The sequence below is a fragment of the Haplochromis burtoni genome, unplaced genomic scaffold, assembly GCF_018398535.1.
Source record: "Haplochromis burtoni strain Fernald_Lab_line unplaced genomic scaffold, NCSU_Asbu1 Contig_14, whole genome shotgun sequence".
Lineage (NCBI taxonomy): Eukaryota > Metazoa > Chordata > Actinopteri > Cichliformes > Cichlidae > Haplochromis > Haplochromis burtoni.
This window is the reverse complement of record NW_024582375.1, coordinates 1,529,765-1,547,874: the sequence shown is the minus strand read 5'-3', so window position 1 is coordinate 1,547,874 and position 18,110 is coordinate 1,529,765.

Below are 18,110 nucleotides of genomic sequence, written 5' to 3'. Positions count from 1 at the left end.
TATATTTATTTTTATATTTATCAGTTTGGGAAAGCAATGGGTTTTGTAATGGTCGATTGTGTTGCTTACCAAGCCTTTAGAGTGTTTTAGAAGCTTTGTGCTTTGAGTGTTTTGTTTTTTTAAATATCTTTCATGGAGCTTTTCCTTCTGCACAGGAAGCTAAAATGTGAATTTGCTGATTCCAGCTGTTGCGTTTCTTGAATACGTTCAAGCTCGTTGCACGGTCTGCCCATCATTTATCTAGTAACAGACTGAGTCAGATTTTCATTAACTGTACACAACCTTAATTGCTGCCTGGTGTGCTAAACATGGAAGCAGACCAGCAGCGTTCACTCAGGCACTAATGAGGGCAGCTAGGAGGTGCAGGAGCCCCTGGTGAACAGGTGTGGTCTTGACAGCAGACCTCAATGTGTCTCTCTGAGGTGTGAAATGTCTCATTATGCATTGAGGGGTATACAGTGATAAACTGAGAGAGGTACAGGGATGGGAGTATATTTAGAGTTAAAAGCCTCTGGTTAAGAGGAGAATGGAAAAGGCACAAGCTCTCACAGAGGGCAGCTTTGTTAGTTTCTGTACACACACTGAGTGGTCCCCCCATGACTTGGGTGAAGGGAGGTAGACTGCCTGGGGTCAATTAACCTCAAGAGCAGCCTGAGCTGGCCTCTAAGGAACACTGGCTTTTATAGATACTGACAGGACACAAACTGCGAAGGTGCTTGCATAAAATGGGTCACAGGGCAATGAGGCGTAGGAGGCATTTCAACTAAAACTGCTCCTTACTTTGGCGCGGTATGTCACTTTCTCTCAGGGATTATTCTTTCCCAGAGGTCAGGTGTTGTGACAACTTCTGAACGAAGTTAAGAGGTGGTACAATTTTGGCTTTTGGGGAACAAAGGCATGTCACTGCCAAGCGATCCAAACAATAGGCTGAAACTAGAATCTCTGGGTTGGCGTTGTCTCCACAGTCATTGAGGACAGAGAAACAACATAAATCATCACCCTAAAAATGTTGCCTTACCCTTTCAAAAAATAAAAAGCACAGTTGTCAGTGAAGTCAGCAAATTTCCTACAGCTCTTATAGGTGCTTGGCCTCCTGCCAGATAAACCAACTAAGCAGAACGGCCGAGGCTATGATGTGTGTATCTGCGAGGATATGACATACTCCATTCCCTTCTTTCGCATTCCTAATGCGATTAAGCGAGACCAGTTAATGTAATTATCTTGCAACAATGTATGGTATAACGCTCTAATCAATGCCAATAAAACTGCAAACCTTTCTCTTATTGACCATGCCTAAAAACACACAAGTCATCAAGTCTGTGTTTGCACCTCCTCACCTCCCTCGATTTTTTTATCCCAGTGCAAAAATTAAAAAAAAAAAAAAACTAAAACAATTTTAGAAACACAGATAGGCTACACTCTTATTCACATGAAACAGGTTCACTTTCTTTCTTATAACGACATGTGGTTTCTTGTTTGTCTGTTTCTTTGGCCCATGTCTGTCTCTTCTTCCTTTCCCATCACTCTGTATGAAGCTGTCACAAAGGCAGCGTGAAGGCATCAGAAGGAGCTGGCAGCACTGCATATAGAGACCTGTGTGAAAGGCAGCAGGTCTAAGGGCCATTAAAACGCATAATTACAGGGCTGTCTCAGCTGCAGTTCTTATGGGAGAAAATAATGAGGGAGGAGGGGGAGGATGAGGAGCTAAATGGAGGAAGCTGAAGAGGCAGAACATTTGGCGATCCTTTCACCCAACTTAAATGGGTTTGAAGTAGCAGAGAATGTCAGCGCTTTATAATAACTAGCACTAGTAAATTAACTTTTGTCTCCGACTGTGTCGGCTCAAAACCCCTTTCACATGGTACTGTGCAAAAGTCTTGGTCCACCCCTTATATCTTTAAATATTTCTAGGAAAATGCCCAATAGATGCAACGATTTACTGAAGTGTGTGCAAACATACATTAAAAGAAAAACAGTATATAAGGCAAAAACAGTGTTTGTACAATTTGAATGAGCTTGCAGGCAAATATTTGGCATAACCACCTTTATTCTTCAATACAAGCTGAACTCTCTTAGGCAGTTTCCATGTAATTTCTTTAAGTAGTCTTCAGGAATACTTCTCCAGGCTTCTTGAAGGACTTTCAAAGCTCTTCTTTGAATGTTGGCTGTCAAGATGATCCAACACCGATTCGACAATGTTCAATTCAATTCAATTCAGTTCAATAAAACTTTATTGATCCTGAAGGTTGACCCCGAAGGAAATTGGGTCATGGGTTGCTCTGGGAAGTCCAACCCATGACTGATAGTGTTCCTGTGTTATACGGGTATGTTTTTATTGCATTGGCAGTGTGTTTGGGATCATTTTCATGCTGAAAAATAAACCAGTCAGAGCCAATCAGATGCTTTCTGGTTGTTTTTGTATCTGTGAAATCGACAAAAATGAAAAATAGAAAAAAGATGCCTCAAAACAAATTGATTTGAGCCAAAAAATTTCAAGGTTGGATCATCACTCCACAAGACCTGTTTCCACTGACTGGTCCTGTGTAATTTGGTATATATCAGCCTTTGCTTCCTGTTTCCCTCAGGAATCCCTCTTTCTGCAGTGACTGCCACTTTTTATTTTGTCCCCCACTTGTCCAGCTTCCTCAGGTTTTTTTTAAGGACATACTGCACACCGCACTGAGATATTGCATGCCTTTTTTTTCTAATAGCTGTTTGGGGATCACCTTGTTGCAGCAAAAAATATTGCTTTGCATCTGTCAAACTGTATTATCTTTGGCATTTTCCAAAGATTCAATTAAATGAAAGGGAACAAATTATCTTATTGTGACAGGCTGCTACCAACAAAACACCTGAAGATGCAGGCATTTTGTTAGATTAGGTCCTTTTTCTAAGCTTCAATAATTCATATGACAGTTTTAAGTAGCTCAACACACAAACAAAAACCATTCCTCTGAATATATTCAGATATAAGGACTGGACTGAAAAATGAGTGAAAAAGCAGCCAATGTCCAAAGAACAATCTTTACCTTTAGAAAGCCTGGAAAAAATGAGGGGTTGGTCTTTTTGCACAAGCAGCATGCCTTGCTGAATATTAATTTGATTAATTTGATGTGTTCTTGTGACTTGCACTAAAAAAATAACCTATTTAATAATGAGTTCACTTAAGTACAGTATGTAGAATGGGTGGTTGTGCTAGAGAACTGTCATTTGGAATTGAGTTTAATATGGACTCTTTCTCTTTACTTCTGTTTCTCTGTGCTGCTTGGTAACTTAGTTTATATTTTAAAAATCCTTTCCAACATGTAGGAACTCCCCTGTAGCAGGTAAAATACACAAACATGACTTGTACCATGCCAGGCACAAACTGCAATTTTTGGACTGTCCAAGTTGAACAATGACCAGTGTGGAAAGAACTGTGAGAACACGTTCGGCCATGACTTCACAACAATGGCTCTGTGTTGTACGGTAAAAAAGGTTCAGATTTGGCTATTGTAATGATCTTGCAACCAAAGACAGGCAGGGATAAAAGAGTGTTGTAAACTGAACATAACCATCCAGCAGTGAGACAACACAACAACATGGATGGAGGTAAATATGGAAAACAAAATCTTTGGGATTCTGACAAAGAAGAAAGTCCAATTGAGTTGCGGCTGCAGAAGCCTTGTTTGTATGATGTGTCCTCCAGCAGCACTGAGGATGCAGCATGAAAAGAAACCGCAGAGGGATTGTATCATACAAATCAGCAGGTATTATCACTGTACAGGCTACATACAAGTTTATCAATTCCATGTGACACAGTGTGGCTTGCACTAAACATTTTAAAAGGAAATCTCATCTATTTACCTAATCAAGACTGAATTATACAAGCAACCTGTGGCCAGTGTTATCTTAATACTTTGTGCCTTCTGGTCTTTACCTTTGTGTCGCGGGTATTGTCTGATGTTCAGGGTATGTAGTTGAAAGAGATGGTTTAACATGCACAAGTTTGTGTTGTTTTTATTGCGTACCGTGGTTGACTGCCTTACATTTTGGCATTGATCTGCTGTTCTGGCTCAGCATATTGTTTGTGGAACTCCACTGTTGTCCTGCCCAGTTTCAGTGATTGTGTGCATTAGTGCCCAACACCAGAGGCAGTGTGTAGCTTTCCAATATCAAAATGTACAATTTTAGTATGCAGTATGGTGGGTCCAGTTAATGCCTGTTTTCTCTTTTGTAGATTCACCTGCAAGTGTGTTTGCCGCTGCTGCTTTGCTCTTTATTGTTTTGTTTGGCCTTCCGGCTTGTTTGCTCATCTTCTCATTATTTCGCCTTATAGTTTAACCAACTGGCTTGTTTATTTGTAATTCTTTTGTTCTGTTTATCTCTTTTATTCAGTGAGACGGAGTGCCGTACTGTTGGGAGCTTGAACATCGTTGGTATGGTCTCCACACATTTTTTGTGTTATGTGTTTAAACTCACTGAGAAACAAGTTTAGATTGCTGCACTCTGTTTGTTGGAAGGATAACAGTGTTGCACCTGAGGTGAAATAAGGTGAGGTGAGATGAGTGGGCACTCCATATTTAAATGTACTTCAGGGGCTACCGGTTTTACTATCATACTATCAATAATTCACCTGTTGGTATTTGTAGCTTTTGTTTTGCTTCTCTTCCCAGCAGTTGCAAACCCCTTACCAACTGATTTACGCAGTTATTTCATTCAAATATTTTGCTTACTTTGAAAACATGTCTCTCTTATTAGTTGCAGTAAAACATAGATTCTCAGGGTAGGCTTAAGGTAGTATTTTTCTGGTGCTTTTTTTGAAAGATGGTTTTGCCGGTCTCCTAACCTTCCGCCTCTTGATTGACTTAGCCACACATACACATATTCTTAACTTCCCCCTACGCAATCTGCTTTGCTTCAGTTATTGGAGATTAAATATTGGAATTTCAGGATCGGGACCACGCCTCAAAACAAGCTCTTTCCGGTTCTCATCTATATAGGTTCCCCCAGTTCTACAAGCTGTTCATGCTCGTTTACGTTCCCCTCCCTCCCCTTTTCAATTCTTAAACTTTATTGACTTATTTAGTACGTGGGGATCTGGCAGGCCCAGGAGCCGCCACCAGTCCTCTTTGAGGCCTTTCCCAAGCTGCGGTTTGGCCTTTCCCAAACCGCAGCTCAATTCATTGCCAAGCCATCAGCTTTACCAATAAAATGCTGTCAAACCTAAAATGAGGATATGGGCCCAGCTAGTGAATATCTGTTTAGAATGGATGCTAATGCACTTTTTATGACTAGTTAGAGCAGGGCACCTGCAGCCTTGAGTCCACCTGGGTCAGTGACGTCATTGTATGGTGAGTGCAAGGGTCCTTTGAAGACAGCAAACTTCAAAGAAGTATATCAGGAATGACTGCTCGGCCTTGGTGTTTCCACCTGTCCGTGTCCGTGTCTGCAACAGAGTGCAATCAAGGATTATCTGTGGAGCTTCAGTTGTGGCACATAGTGCATATCAGGTGACACTGTCTGTCAGTATGATCAGTCTGTCGTGAATCTATTGTTCTTGACTACAGATAGGAATTTAGGTGCATATTTCAAGGGGTGCCGACACTGGTCTGTCAGTTCATTGATCAGTTCATTGTTCATTGTTGAAAATCCTCTGATTTGTTCTCTCGCACTACAGTGATTTTGACATTTGTGGCTTAATGTGAAACGTCTGAACAAATATTAGATGAATCGCCATGGTGTTTAGCGCAGATATCGATGCTCCCCTCGAGATGAATCGCTATAACTTTCCCAGACTTTTCAGTGGGGCCTGTTTTATTCATCCAATCAAACTCAGCCACCAGATTCAGTGTATACAATTATCTGTTTGATATCTGATATTACTTAAACATCAGCAGCAGCATAAGGTCTGGCTCACTGAATGTTTTCTTAGTAGTTATGCTAAACTCTGATTGTTCTTTGCATACGTCAGAGGAAAGCATTGACACTACAGTAAAACAGAGTCCCTCCTACCTGCCTGTACATAATTTTCCTCATCTTTTGAAATCGGCGTGCAATGAAATTGGACGGGGTATTTTGCTTTTTTTTCCAAAAAAAAATTCTCTGAAACTTTACAGCTTTTTGGTTTAAAGCTGTTTCATCGACTTTTACTCTCAGTTGTGTAAGAGACTTTGACTTAGCCACTTCTCCCCTCCGTGTACTGTAGGTCACAGAAAGTCAAAGAGTCACGGACATAGAGCCTGAATTAACTCTAGGAACTGCCAGACTGCTAGGTTTCTCCAGGACACAAATGATGAGCCTCCTGCAAGCAGCAGTTTGATGCTGACACTCTGTGGTTATGACCAACGGGAGGTCCCATCTTGCAAAATAGAAGTTCAGGAGAAGCACATAATGGCACCTGAGTGAAATAAGAGGACCTGCATTCATGTCTGTGCTCCTCAGGAGAGCAGAGCAGGAACAGTGGATTTGCCACCAGCAGCCCTTGTGGCAGCGACTCCTTTGAAGAGGTTGTTCATTTGATGCGCAATACCACTTCAGGTCTGAAAGAACACTCTGTCGCACTGTATGACAATGAACTCGCACAAGAGGGAGGTGGAGGAACAAGTACGACACATTTCGGTGAAAAGAAAAGGTGAGAGCATACAACAAATGGGGCACCTGCTGAACTCTCTCACGTAAGGTGGCGTCATGCTATTCAAGGATGATGTCACTTCCCAGTGAGAGCGGCTGCTTGCAGGCATTCGGTAAGATCTGTTCCATTTACCGCACCGCTGGAGGAATCAATGGGACATATAGTTAATGAGGAATAACTAGAAGTAATGGTGGCCTGCTTCAGTGAGTGTAACATCCCATTTACGCTGATTATGCTGCATTAAGCTAATCATATTATCAATTAGCAGCTTTGTACTTTTATCGTATTTACAGTGTGTTTTGCAGAATTTGATTACGTTGCTTTTTAGAGCTACAGCAACATCGCATTAAATAAAATCTCCAAATGTTGTACGTAATTTATTTATCTTGTTATAACTTCATTTTCTCCTCCTAGCAATATGGGACACAAACAGTGTTGATTGGCATTGGAACAAAAAAGTATTCTCGCATCATTCATTAGAGAAGAACACATTATTCCTCTTTTTTTGTCCTTATCAATTTATGTTCCACTTAGCTGATGCATTCAGCTCGTAAAAAACAGCAGTCCTGATTTCATCCACATAATGATGTGTAATTACTGTTTTGTTATTTTTGAGGCAATGCATTATAGAGAAAAATCTCTAAAGGTATTTATTTAAATCATCTATACAATAAAATGCATAAATATGTGATAATACAAAGAATCCATGCAGAGAAGAAACATCAGCAGTCCGGCTGGCTTCTGTGCTCATTAACGGTGCCAAAACACTTTTTCACTACTTTTTGTTTTTTTTAACTTAATAAGCTTTTATTTTTCTCTAGCTGACAATGGGGAAACAGGGAGATGGTGGCAGAAACAGTGGCTGCCTAAATATGGGCCTTTCATCTGGCTTAACTCAACAAATGGACCTCATTGTCTTGAGGAATCCTATTTTGGCGTTCTGCGGGCACGCTGTGTCCTTCTCTGGGGCCCGGGTGCAGCGAGGAAGGCCCTTATCAACAGCGCTCAGTGTGTGGAATTGAGGAATTCAGTTCTGCCTCAAATAAAACCACAAAAAAAAGAACGAGGTAGGGGGGAACAGGAGGTAAAAAGTGCATTAATAATTCAGTCATTATCGATCAACCTGAGCACTTCTTGTAGCGTTAAACGGTCGAGTGGGGCTGGTTGTGTGTGTGTGTGTGTGTGTGTGTGTGTGTGTGTGTGTGTGTGTGTGTCGGGGTGCTCTGGGATGACTCTCCAGATGCTTCAACTCTCCCACTTAGACGCTAGCCACAACCTTACATACACACATGCGTTCAAGTATCTATGTGCACCTGTTCACGTACGCATTTACTGTATTTACTGTTCATACAGCATGTGCATACACATGAATACAGTACTCATGGACACACTGTGTGAAAATTGCCTGTAAACCCATCAATGGTGCTCCCAGTGGGGAAGCTTTTATACGCTCTAATTTCCAATGTTATCTTCCAGTGCTTGGAGCCAATGCCCAAATAGAGCCGTTTCTATCTGCTAGATAAACTCTGTGTTCTTTTATATGTGCGCATGAGCCTTTTCCCCTGTGTGCATTTATATCTGGATGTGTAATGCATGCCTGCTTTTACAGTGCCTATATTCACAAGATTCGGTTATTCACAGCTGGTCCTTCAAAGAGAAAAATGTGCAGCAGAACTAGTTTTTGTTTTTGTTTTTTAACCAACCACCAGTTAAAGTTAATTACAGTGGATGTTGAAATTGGGGCTTCTGATAAGAAACATGAAAAGCAGAGGAGGTAGAAAGGAACGACAGAAAATTGATTTAGAAAATAACTAATTATGAAACACATTGGTCTTTATCGAAACAATAAAAGCTGGAGCACAGAGGCACTTTAAAGGATAAACGATACTTTTTTTCGATTCAGGTAGACTTGGTTAAGGAGGCTCTATGCCTCGAGGACATTTAGAGGTGCCGTTCAAATTAGAAAGTCCTGTTGTGTTTTCAATCGTAAAATAACGATTTGGTTGGAGTAAGAAATGCAATCTTTGTCCTGTAAGTATAACAAATTTTTTTTTTACCATTAAATCTAATTAGTTTGATATGAAAAACTTCAGCACAAGCAAGCCATTATTAGACTAGAGCACTTTCATTGTGAATATATTCAAAATCCATTAAAATTTTGTGGCTAGTATAACCCTATTTACACAGATTGTATCATGAATAAACAGCAGGAAAATGTGCTGTCATAACAGCCTGACCCACCGACCAAAACACAAATTTGTGCTGGTTATTTTAAGCGTTCGCTCCAAAAATAGGACAAGTTGATGGATGCAATGTTTGACTTTGTTTTGGGTTCTTTGAGAAGACCCGCTTGATATGCCTGTCACTGCAGCCACAACAGCCAGGCTGGTATTATAATCACACTGTGAGAGTGTTGGTTGGTGTGAAATACCGTCGTGTAAACTACTGCATGTTTCACAGCTGTGTAGGGTGCATTCACAAAACCAAGAGGTTCCAATCATTTGTAAAAGTGAACCCTGTAGTTATATGTATATTTATGCATGTAAGTTACATTCACAGTGTAGAGACAGGAAACAGCAAAAGCTAATTTTAGTCAAGATTTTGCAACCTACTGTCATTTGATTACAAAAAAAGACTGAAATAACCAGAACAACCAACAGGTAGTGTCTTAGCAATTTTCTGTGTAATGACTTGCAATTTCACATAAGAGGAGAATTGGATCCATCGCCAGTTTTCACTGTACCAAAATACCTTCACTTCCAGTTTCTAGAAATGCTGGCTCAAGTTGTTGTCACACAATAACAGCATTTCAAAAGGAAGTGTTGGTGTAGAGGTGAGGTTTTGAACTGCTATATGAATAGCAACAGCTGTGCCTCTGTAGCAGCAAGCCATATCATAGTTTTTAGCTGTGAGCAGATCATTGTATTTTAAGCGCACTGCCATGATTAGGGCGTGTTGGGAAAACAATGTTTGCAACACAATTAGACTCTATTTGTGGTGGTGGCGGGGAGGGTGTGTGTGTGTGTGTGTGTGTGTGTTTCCCATGTTGTTCCAAAGCAACGTTTCCCCCTCCTCTCCTAATCTCTCTCCTCATTACTTAGCTTTTCCTGCTGCACTGATTGAAGTCTGTACATAGTCCTAACAATTTAGTCTGATAGCTAATACACTTCAAACTGTTCAGCTAAGCTGTCTTCATTTTCTTGGTACTAGTCCAGACAATATGTGGGTCTCCTTAGGATGAACCTTTTCGAGTTTTTATAAGATGTTTATAATGACAACTACTTGCAAACTACAGGCTGATTTCAGTACCGGCTGTTTGTAAAAATGTTGAGGGGGAGTAATTGGGTCTGACGGGTCCACAATGTAAAGCATCATACAGGTCAGGAAAAAAAAGCACCAGTTGAGAATCAACACAAACACTTTAATATTTCTTAAACTTTTGTGATTAAAAAACATAATATCTATACACACTACAGAGTGTCTACACTTGTATTTTAACACATCCAGTGAGGCAAGAAAGTCCACCAAACCACAGAATATCCAGGATTATCACTCTCCTCATGGCCACCCAAAGCTAATTCAAAGGCTCTGCTAAATTTACACACTTTATAATTGTGGACATAAATTGGCTGACTTTTTATCACCTCTTCGTTGTGTTTTATTCTGCTAATTTGATAGCTTTCATCCAGCTATTCTACTATGCTAAACCTGCCAAAAAGCTGTAGCTTCAAGCTGTTTTCCAATGGCTACTCTCCTGTCTTTTGCACTTTTCTGTTAAGTACTTTAAGTCCCATAGAACCATGGTGATCCACAACATTTTGATACCAGGACTTTGAAAGAGACTTTGAAAACAATGCAAAAGAGTGCATTTCTCACCCCCACATCCAGTTATCCAACTCCGCTGTAGCATGCTAGGCAAGGTCAGTGTATATGCTCTCCCACAATCCACGGACTGCTGTTGAATATTTAATTCTGGGTGGACAGCTCCAGGGTTGGTGTTAATAAACACTTAAATTTAACTCTACTGCTTCATCAGTACTTGAAGTCACCAATCACAATGATGGATTTTTTACCTCACAGTATTTTTACCGGGGCAGCGCTGTAGCACCCTCAACTGACAAGCCACCACTGGCTGATTCTATTTAGCGTTCTCCCAACACCATAAACTGTACACTGAGATGGACTTCTCCACAATCTCTGTCTTTGTGGAGTACTTTGTGGAGCCGTCATCACTTTGTGTTGTTTTTTTTTTTATTTGAAGACCATATGCTAACTTGGTTAACTAGCATGGGAAATTGAGCTCAGTAGCTCCTCATTTTTGAGGAGTCTAGTTCAGGTGAAGTGAATTTCCCCTTCATTTTCTCCATTGACATTTCAGAAAATCCTTATATTCTAAGATGTGAACCAAGACAGCTAGCTATGGTGTGAAATGTATACGGATCAAAAATTCAGGAAAACAGCTGGATAAAAAAGGAAAGTTGTAAGATTGTGCACAATATTATTTTTACCGGTGAAAGAACTACTCATCCCAACATCTCAAGTACTCAACAAATAATGTTGTGTAATAATAGTTTGGAGTGTCTGTGAAGGTTCTCAGTCATCGGCATCGTAGTAAAGGAGCTTGCAAAGAAAAGCGTCTGGACTTCTTTAAGTTGCTTGAAGACGTTTCACCTCTCATCCGAGAAGCTTCTTCAGTTCTAAGGTCAAATGGTGGAGAGTCCCAGATATAAACCTAGTGGGAGTATCCCCCCACAGAGGGACAAAAGGACCCCCTGATGATCCTCTAATCGCCTGAGCCAAGGTGTGAAACTGGGGTGGGTCCCAATCAGCCAGAGTTTCGGGTGAGCTCATTGTGAAACCTGGCCCCACCTTATCATGCGAATTCCTGAGATCAGATGGCCCAGGATGTGAGTGGGCGTTAAGGCGTCTGGGAAGGGATCTCAAAACTGGATTATAGATGGCAGAGAGTTGGTGTCGTAAACCACCGCCTCTGTTCAAAGATGGTCGCTCACAGTGGACATAGATGGCTTCTTTCACTCCTCTTTCAAACCATCTGTCCTCTCTGTCCAAAATGTGAACATTGGCATCCTCGAAAGAGTGTCCTTTATCCTTAAGATGCAGATGGACTGCTGAGTCTTGTCCTGTGGAGGTGGCTCTTCTGTGTTGTGCCATGCGCTTGTGAAGTGGCTGTTTGGTCTCTCCAATGTCTCTCCAATAGTTTGGAGTAATTTTGGAGTTTGTATAGTGAATGTCCAGTAGAAGTAGAGCTTTGTTACTGATATGGTACAATACTTCGCTCCTGACTACAGTCACCTCTGGTGGTTTTTTAAGTCATCAAGTGACTTGACATTTCCTGGCTTAGATATTTCCATGATAACAGCAGCTTCCACCAGTCAGAGAAATTTTTGTTCCAGTGTTGGATTATGAATAGAGTGTTTATGTTTTTGCAACATCGATAATAAATAATATAAATGAAAAGAAAAGAAAAGAAGATAGCCGTGTGATAGACTGGCAACCTGTGCAGTGTGTACCCTGCTTCTCGCCCTATGACAGCTGGGATAGGCTCCAGCCCTCCAACAATCCTCATAAGGATAAACAGAAGAGAATGGATGGATGGAAGAAAAACAAACAATGCTGATAACATACATACTTGTGGTTTCTGGAGCACATAGCATAATTTCACAATGGGAAGTTTCACCAATGCTCCAGATTTTCTCCGTTTGTGGATTGCTTTTGAGATCTTTAAGCTTACATCACTTTGTCAGACAGGTTCCATTTATGTGATTTTTGTTTGTTTGTTTTTGTTTTTTTTTGATTCACGTCTGCATGTTGGTATAAGTTGAGCCGTTTCATACTAGCTAAAACATCGTGGCTCAAGATTGAGTCGCCGTAATCGAGTGGGTTCCCCGGTTGACACTGGTTGTGTTGGGATAGCACTGGGGGTCAAGCGTGCCAGTGTCAGCCCTCTGATGGCCCGTGCTGTGGAAGTAGTTGCTCCCATGGATGTGCGAGGGTAGATGAAACGTTTGTTAGGACGTAGGAAACAGCCTTTACCATACCAAACAATGTGGTTAATCACAGTTAATTCATGATTTAACAAGAGGGGAAATTACTTTTCACATAGGGCCAGGTAGATTCAGATAGCTTTTCCCCATGAATTAAATTATAATGTAAAAGCTGCATTTTGTTTTTTACTCTGGTTATCTTTGTCTAATATATTATTACCACTACCACTGCCAGACCTGCTGAATCAAAAAACAAAACAAAAAAACAAACAAACAAAAAATCACATAAATGGAACCTGTCTGACAAAGTGATGTAAGCTTAAAGATCTCAAAAGCAATCCACAAACGGAGAAAATCTGGAGCATTGGTGAAACTTCCCATTGTGAAATTATGCTATGTGCTCCAGAAACCGCAAGTATGTATGTTATCAGCATTGTTTGTTTTTCTTCCATCCATCCATTCTCTTCTGTTTATCCTTATGAGGATTGTTGGGGGGCTGGAGCCTATCCCAGCTGTCATAGGGCGAGAAGCAGGGTACACACTGCACAGGTTGCCAGTCTATCACACGGCTATCTTCTTTTCTTTTCTTTTCTTTTCTTTTCATTTATATTATTTATTATCGATGTTGCAAAAGCATAAATACTCTATCCATAATCCAACACTGGAACAAAAATTTCTCTGACTGGTGGAAGCTGCTGTTATCATGGAAATATCTAAGCCAGGAAATGTCAAGTCACTTGATGACTTAAAAAACCACCAGAGGTGACTGTAGTCAGGAGCGAAGTATTGTACCATATCAGTAACAAAGCTCTACTTTACTGGACATTCACTATACAAACTCCAAAATTACTCCAAACTATTGGAGAGACATTGGAGAGACCAAACAGCCACTTCACAAGCGCATGGCACAACACAGAAGAGCCACCTCCACAGGAGGCTACTCAGCAGTCCATCTGCATCTTAAGGATAAAGGACACTCTTTCGAGGATGCCAATGTTCACATTTTGGACAGAGAGGACAGATGGTTTGAAAGAGGAGTGAAAGAAGCCATCTATGTCCACTGTGAGCGACCATCTTTGAACAGAGGCGGTGGTTTACGACACCAACTCTCTGCCATCTATAATCCAGTTTTGAGATCCCTTCCCAGACGCCTTAACGCCCACTCACATCCTGGGCCATCTGATCTCAGGAATTCGCATGATAAGGTGGGGCCAGGTTTCACAATGACTCACCCGAAACTCTGGCTGATTGGGACCCACGCCCAGTTTCACACCTTGGCTCAGGCGATTAGAGGATCATCAGGGGGTCCTTTTGTCCCTCTGTGGGGGGAACTCCCACTAGGTTTATATCTGGGACTCTCCACCATTTGACCTTAGAACTGAAGAAGCTTCTCGGATGAGAGGTGAAACGTCTTCAAGTAACTTAAAGAAGTCCAGACGCTTTTCTTTGCAAGCTCCTTTGACTACGATGCGGATGACTGAGAACCTTCACAGACACTCCAAACTATTATTACACAACATTATTTGTTGAGTACTTGAGATGTTGGGATGAGTAGTTCTTTCACCGGTAAAAATAATATTGTGCACAATCTTACAACTTTCCTTTTTTATCCAGCTGTTTTCCTGAATTTTTGATCCGTATACATTTCACACCATAGCTAGCTGTCTTGGTTCACATCTTAGAATATAAGGATTTTCTGAAATGTCAATGGAGAAAATGAAGGGGAAATTCACTTCACCTGAACTAGACTCCTCAAAAATGAGGAGCTACTGAGCTCAATTTCCCATGCTAGTTAACCAAGTTAGCATATGGTCTTCAAATAAAAATAAAAAAAACAACACAAAGTGATGACGGCTCCACAAAGTACTCCACAAAGACAGAGATTGTGGAGAAGTCCATCTCAGTGTACAGTTTATGGTGTTGGGAGAACGCTAAATAGAATCAGCCAGTGGTGGCTTGTCAGTTGAGGGTGCTACAGTGCTGCCCCGGTAAAAATACTGTGAGGAAAAAAATCCATCATTGTGATTGGTGACTTCAAGTACTGATGAAGCAGTAGAGTTAAATTTAAGTGTTTATTAACACCAACCCGGAGCTGTCCACCCAGAATTAAATATTCAACAGCAGTCCGTGGATTGTGGGAGAGCATATACACTGACCTTGCCTAGCATGCTACAGCGGAGTTGGATAACTGGATGTGGGGGTGAGAAATGCACTCTTTTGCATTCTTTTCAAAGTCTCTTTCAAAGTCCTGGTATCAAAATGTTGTGGATCACCATGGTTCTATGGGACTTAAAGTACTTAACAGAAAAGTGCAAAAGACAGGAGAGTAGCCATTGGAAAACAGCTTGAAGCTACAGCTTTTTGGCAGGTTTAGCATAGTAGAATAGCTGGATGAAAGCTATCAAATTAGCAGAATAAAACACAACGAAGAGGTGATAAAAAGTCAGCCAATTTTGTCCACAATTATAAAGTGTGTAAATTTAGCAGAGCCTTTGAATTAGCTTTGGGTGGCCATGAGGAGAGTGATAATCCTAGATATTCTGTGGTTTGGTGGACTTTGTTGCCTCACTGGATGTGTTAAAATACAAGTGTAGACACTCTGTAGTGTGTATAGATATTATGTTTTTTAATCACAAAAGTTTAAGAAATATTAAAGTGTTTGTGTTGATTCTCAACTGGTGCTTTTTTTTTCCTGACCTGTATGATGCTTTACATTGTGGACCCGTCAGACCCAATTACTCCCCCTCAACATTTTTACAAACAGCCGCTACTGAAATCAGCCTGTAGTTTGCAAGTAGTTGTCATTATAAACATCTTATAAAAACTCGAAAAGGTTCATCCTAAGGAGACCCACATATTGTCTGGACTAGTACCAAGAAAATGAAGACAGCTTAGCTGAACAGTTTGAAGTGTATTAGCTATCAGACTAAATTGTTAGGACTATGTACAGACTTCAATCAGTGCAGCAGGAAAAGCTAAGTAATGAGGAGAGAGATTAGGAGAGGAGGGGGAAACGTTGCTTTGGAACAACATGGGAAACACACACACACACACACACACACACCCTCCCCGCCACCACCACAAATAGAGTCTAATTGTGTTGCAAACATTGTTTTCCCAACACGCCCTAATCATGGCAGTGCGCTTAAAATACAATGATCTGCTCACAGCTAAAAACTATGATATGGCTTGCTGCTACAGAGGCACAGCTGTTGCTATTCATATAGCAGTTCAAAACCTCACCTCTACACCAACACTTCCTTTTGAAATGCTGTTATTGTGTGACAACAACTTGAGCCAGCATTTCTAGAAACTGGAAGTGAAGGTATTTTGGTACAGTGAAAACTGGCGATGGATCCAATTCTCCTCTTATGTGAAATTGCAAGTCATTACACAGAAAATTGCTAAGACACTACCTGTTGGTTGTTCTGGTTATTTCAGTCTTTTTTTGTAATCAAATGACAGTAGGTTGCAAAATCTTGACTAAAATTAGCTTTTGCTGTTTCCTGTCTCTACACTGTGAATGTAACTTACATGCATAAATATACATATAACTACAGGGTTCACTTTTACAAATGATTGGAACCTCTTGGTTTTGTGAATGCACCCTACACAGCTGTGAAACATGCAGTAGTTTACACGACGGTATTTCACACCAACCAACACTCTCACAGTGTGATTATAATACCAGCCTGGCTGTTGTGGCTGCAGTGACAGGCATATCAAGCGGGTCTTCTCAAAGAACCCAAAACAAAGTCAAACATTGCATCCATCAACTTGTCCTATTTTTGGAGCGAACGCTTAAAATAACCAGCACAAATTTGTGTTTTGGTCGGTGGGTCAGGCTGTTATGACAGCACATTTTCCTGCTGTTTATTCATGATACAATCTGTGTAAATAGGGTTATACTAGCCACAAAATTTTAATGGATTTTGAATATATTCACAATGAAAGTGCTCTAGTCTAATAATGGCTTGCTTGTGCTGAAGTTTTTCATATCAAACTAATTAGATTTAATGGTAAAAAAAAATTTTGTTATTCTTACAGGACAAAGATTGCATTTCTTACTCCAACCAAATCGTTATTTTACGATTGAAAACACAACAGGACTTTCTAATTTGAACGGCACCTCTAAATGTCCTCGAGGCATAGAGCCTCCTTAACCAAGTCTACCTGAATCGAAAAAAAGTATCGTTTATCCTTTAAAGTGCCTCTGTGCTCCAGCTTTTATTGTTTCGATAAAGACCAATGTGTTTCATAATTAGTTATTTTTTAAATCAATTTTCTGTCGTTCCTTTCTACCTCCTCTGCTTTTCATGTTTCTTATCAGGAGCCCCAATTTCAACATCCACTGTAATTAACTTTAACTGGTGGTTGGTTAAAAAACAAAAACAAAAACTAGTTCTGCTGCACATTTTTCTCTTTGAAGGACCAGCTGTGAATAACCGAATCTTGTGAATATAGGCACTGTAAAAGCAGGCATGCATTACACATCCAGATATAAATGCACACAGGGGAAAAGGCTCATGCGCACATATAAAAGAACACAGAGTTTATCTAGCAGATAGAAACGGCTCTATTTGGGCATTGGCTCCAAGCACTGGAAGATAACATTGGAAATTAGAGCGTATAAAAGCTTCCCCACTGGGAGCACCATTGATGGGTTTACAGGCAATTTTCACACAGTGTGTCCATGAGTACTGTATTCATGTGTATGCACATGCTGTATGAACAGTAAATACAGTAAATGCGTACGTGAACAGGTGCACATAGATACTTGAACGCATGTGTGTATGTAAGGTTGTGGCTAGCGTCTAAGTGGGAGAGTTGAAGCATCTGGAGAGTCATCCCAGAGCACCCCGACACACACACACACACACACACACACACACACACACACACACACACACACACACACACACACACACACACACACACACACACACACACAACCAGCCCCACTCGTCCCGTCCTCCTCTGTCTCGCTCTCTTTTTTATTTTCACTCCTGTTCCCCCTCCTCGTTCTTTTTTGTGGTTTTATTTGAGGCAGAACTGAATTCCTCAATTCCACACACTGAGCGCTGTTGATAAGGGCCTTCCTCGCTGCACCCGGGCCCCAGAGAAGGACACAGCGTGCCCGCAGAACGCCAAAATAGGATTCCTCAAGACAATGAGGTCCATTTGTTGAGTTAAGCCAGATGAAAGGCCCATATTTAGGCAGCCACTGTTTCTGCCACCATCTCCCTGTTTCCCCATTGTCAGCTAGAGAAAAATAAAAGCTTATTAAGTTAAAAAAAACAAAAAGTAGTGAAAAAGTGTTTTGGCACCGTTAATGAGCACAGAAGCCAGCCGGACTGCTGATGTTTCTTCTCTGCATGGATTCTTTGTATTATCACATATTTATGCATTTTATTGTATAGATGATTTAAATAAATACCTTTAGAGATTTTTCTCTATAATGCATTGCCTCAAAAATAACAAAACAGTAATTA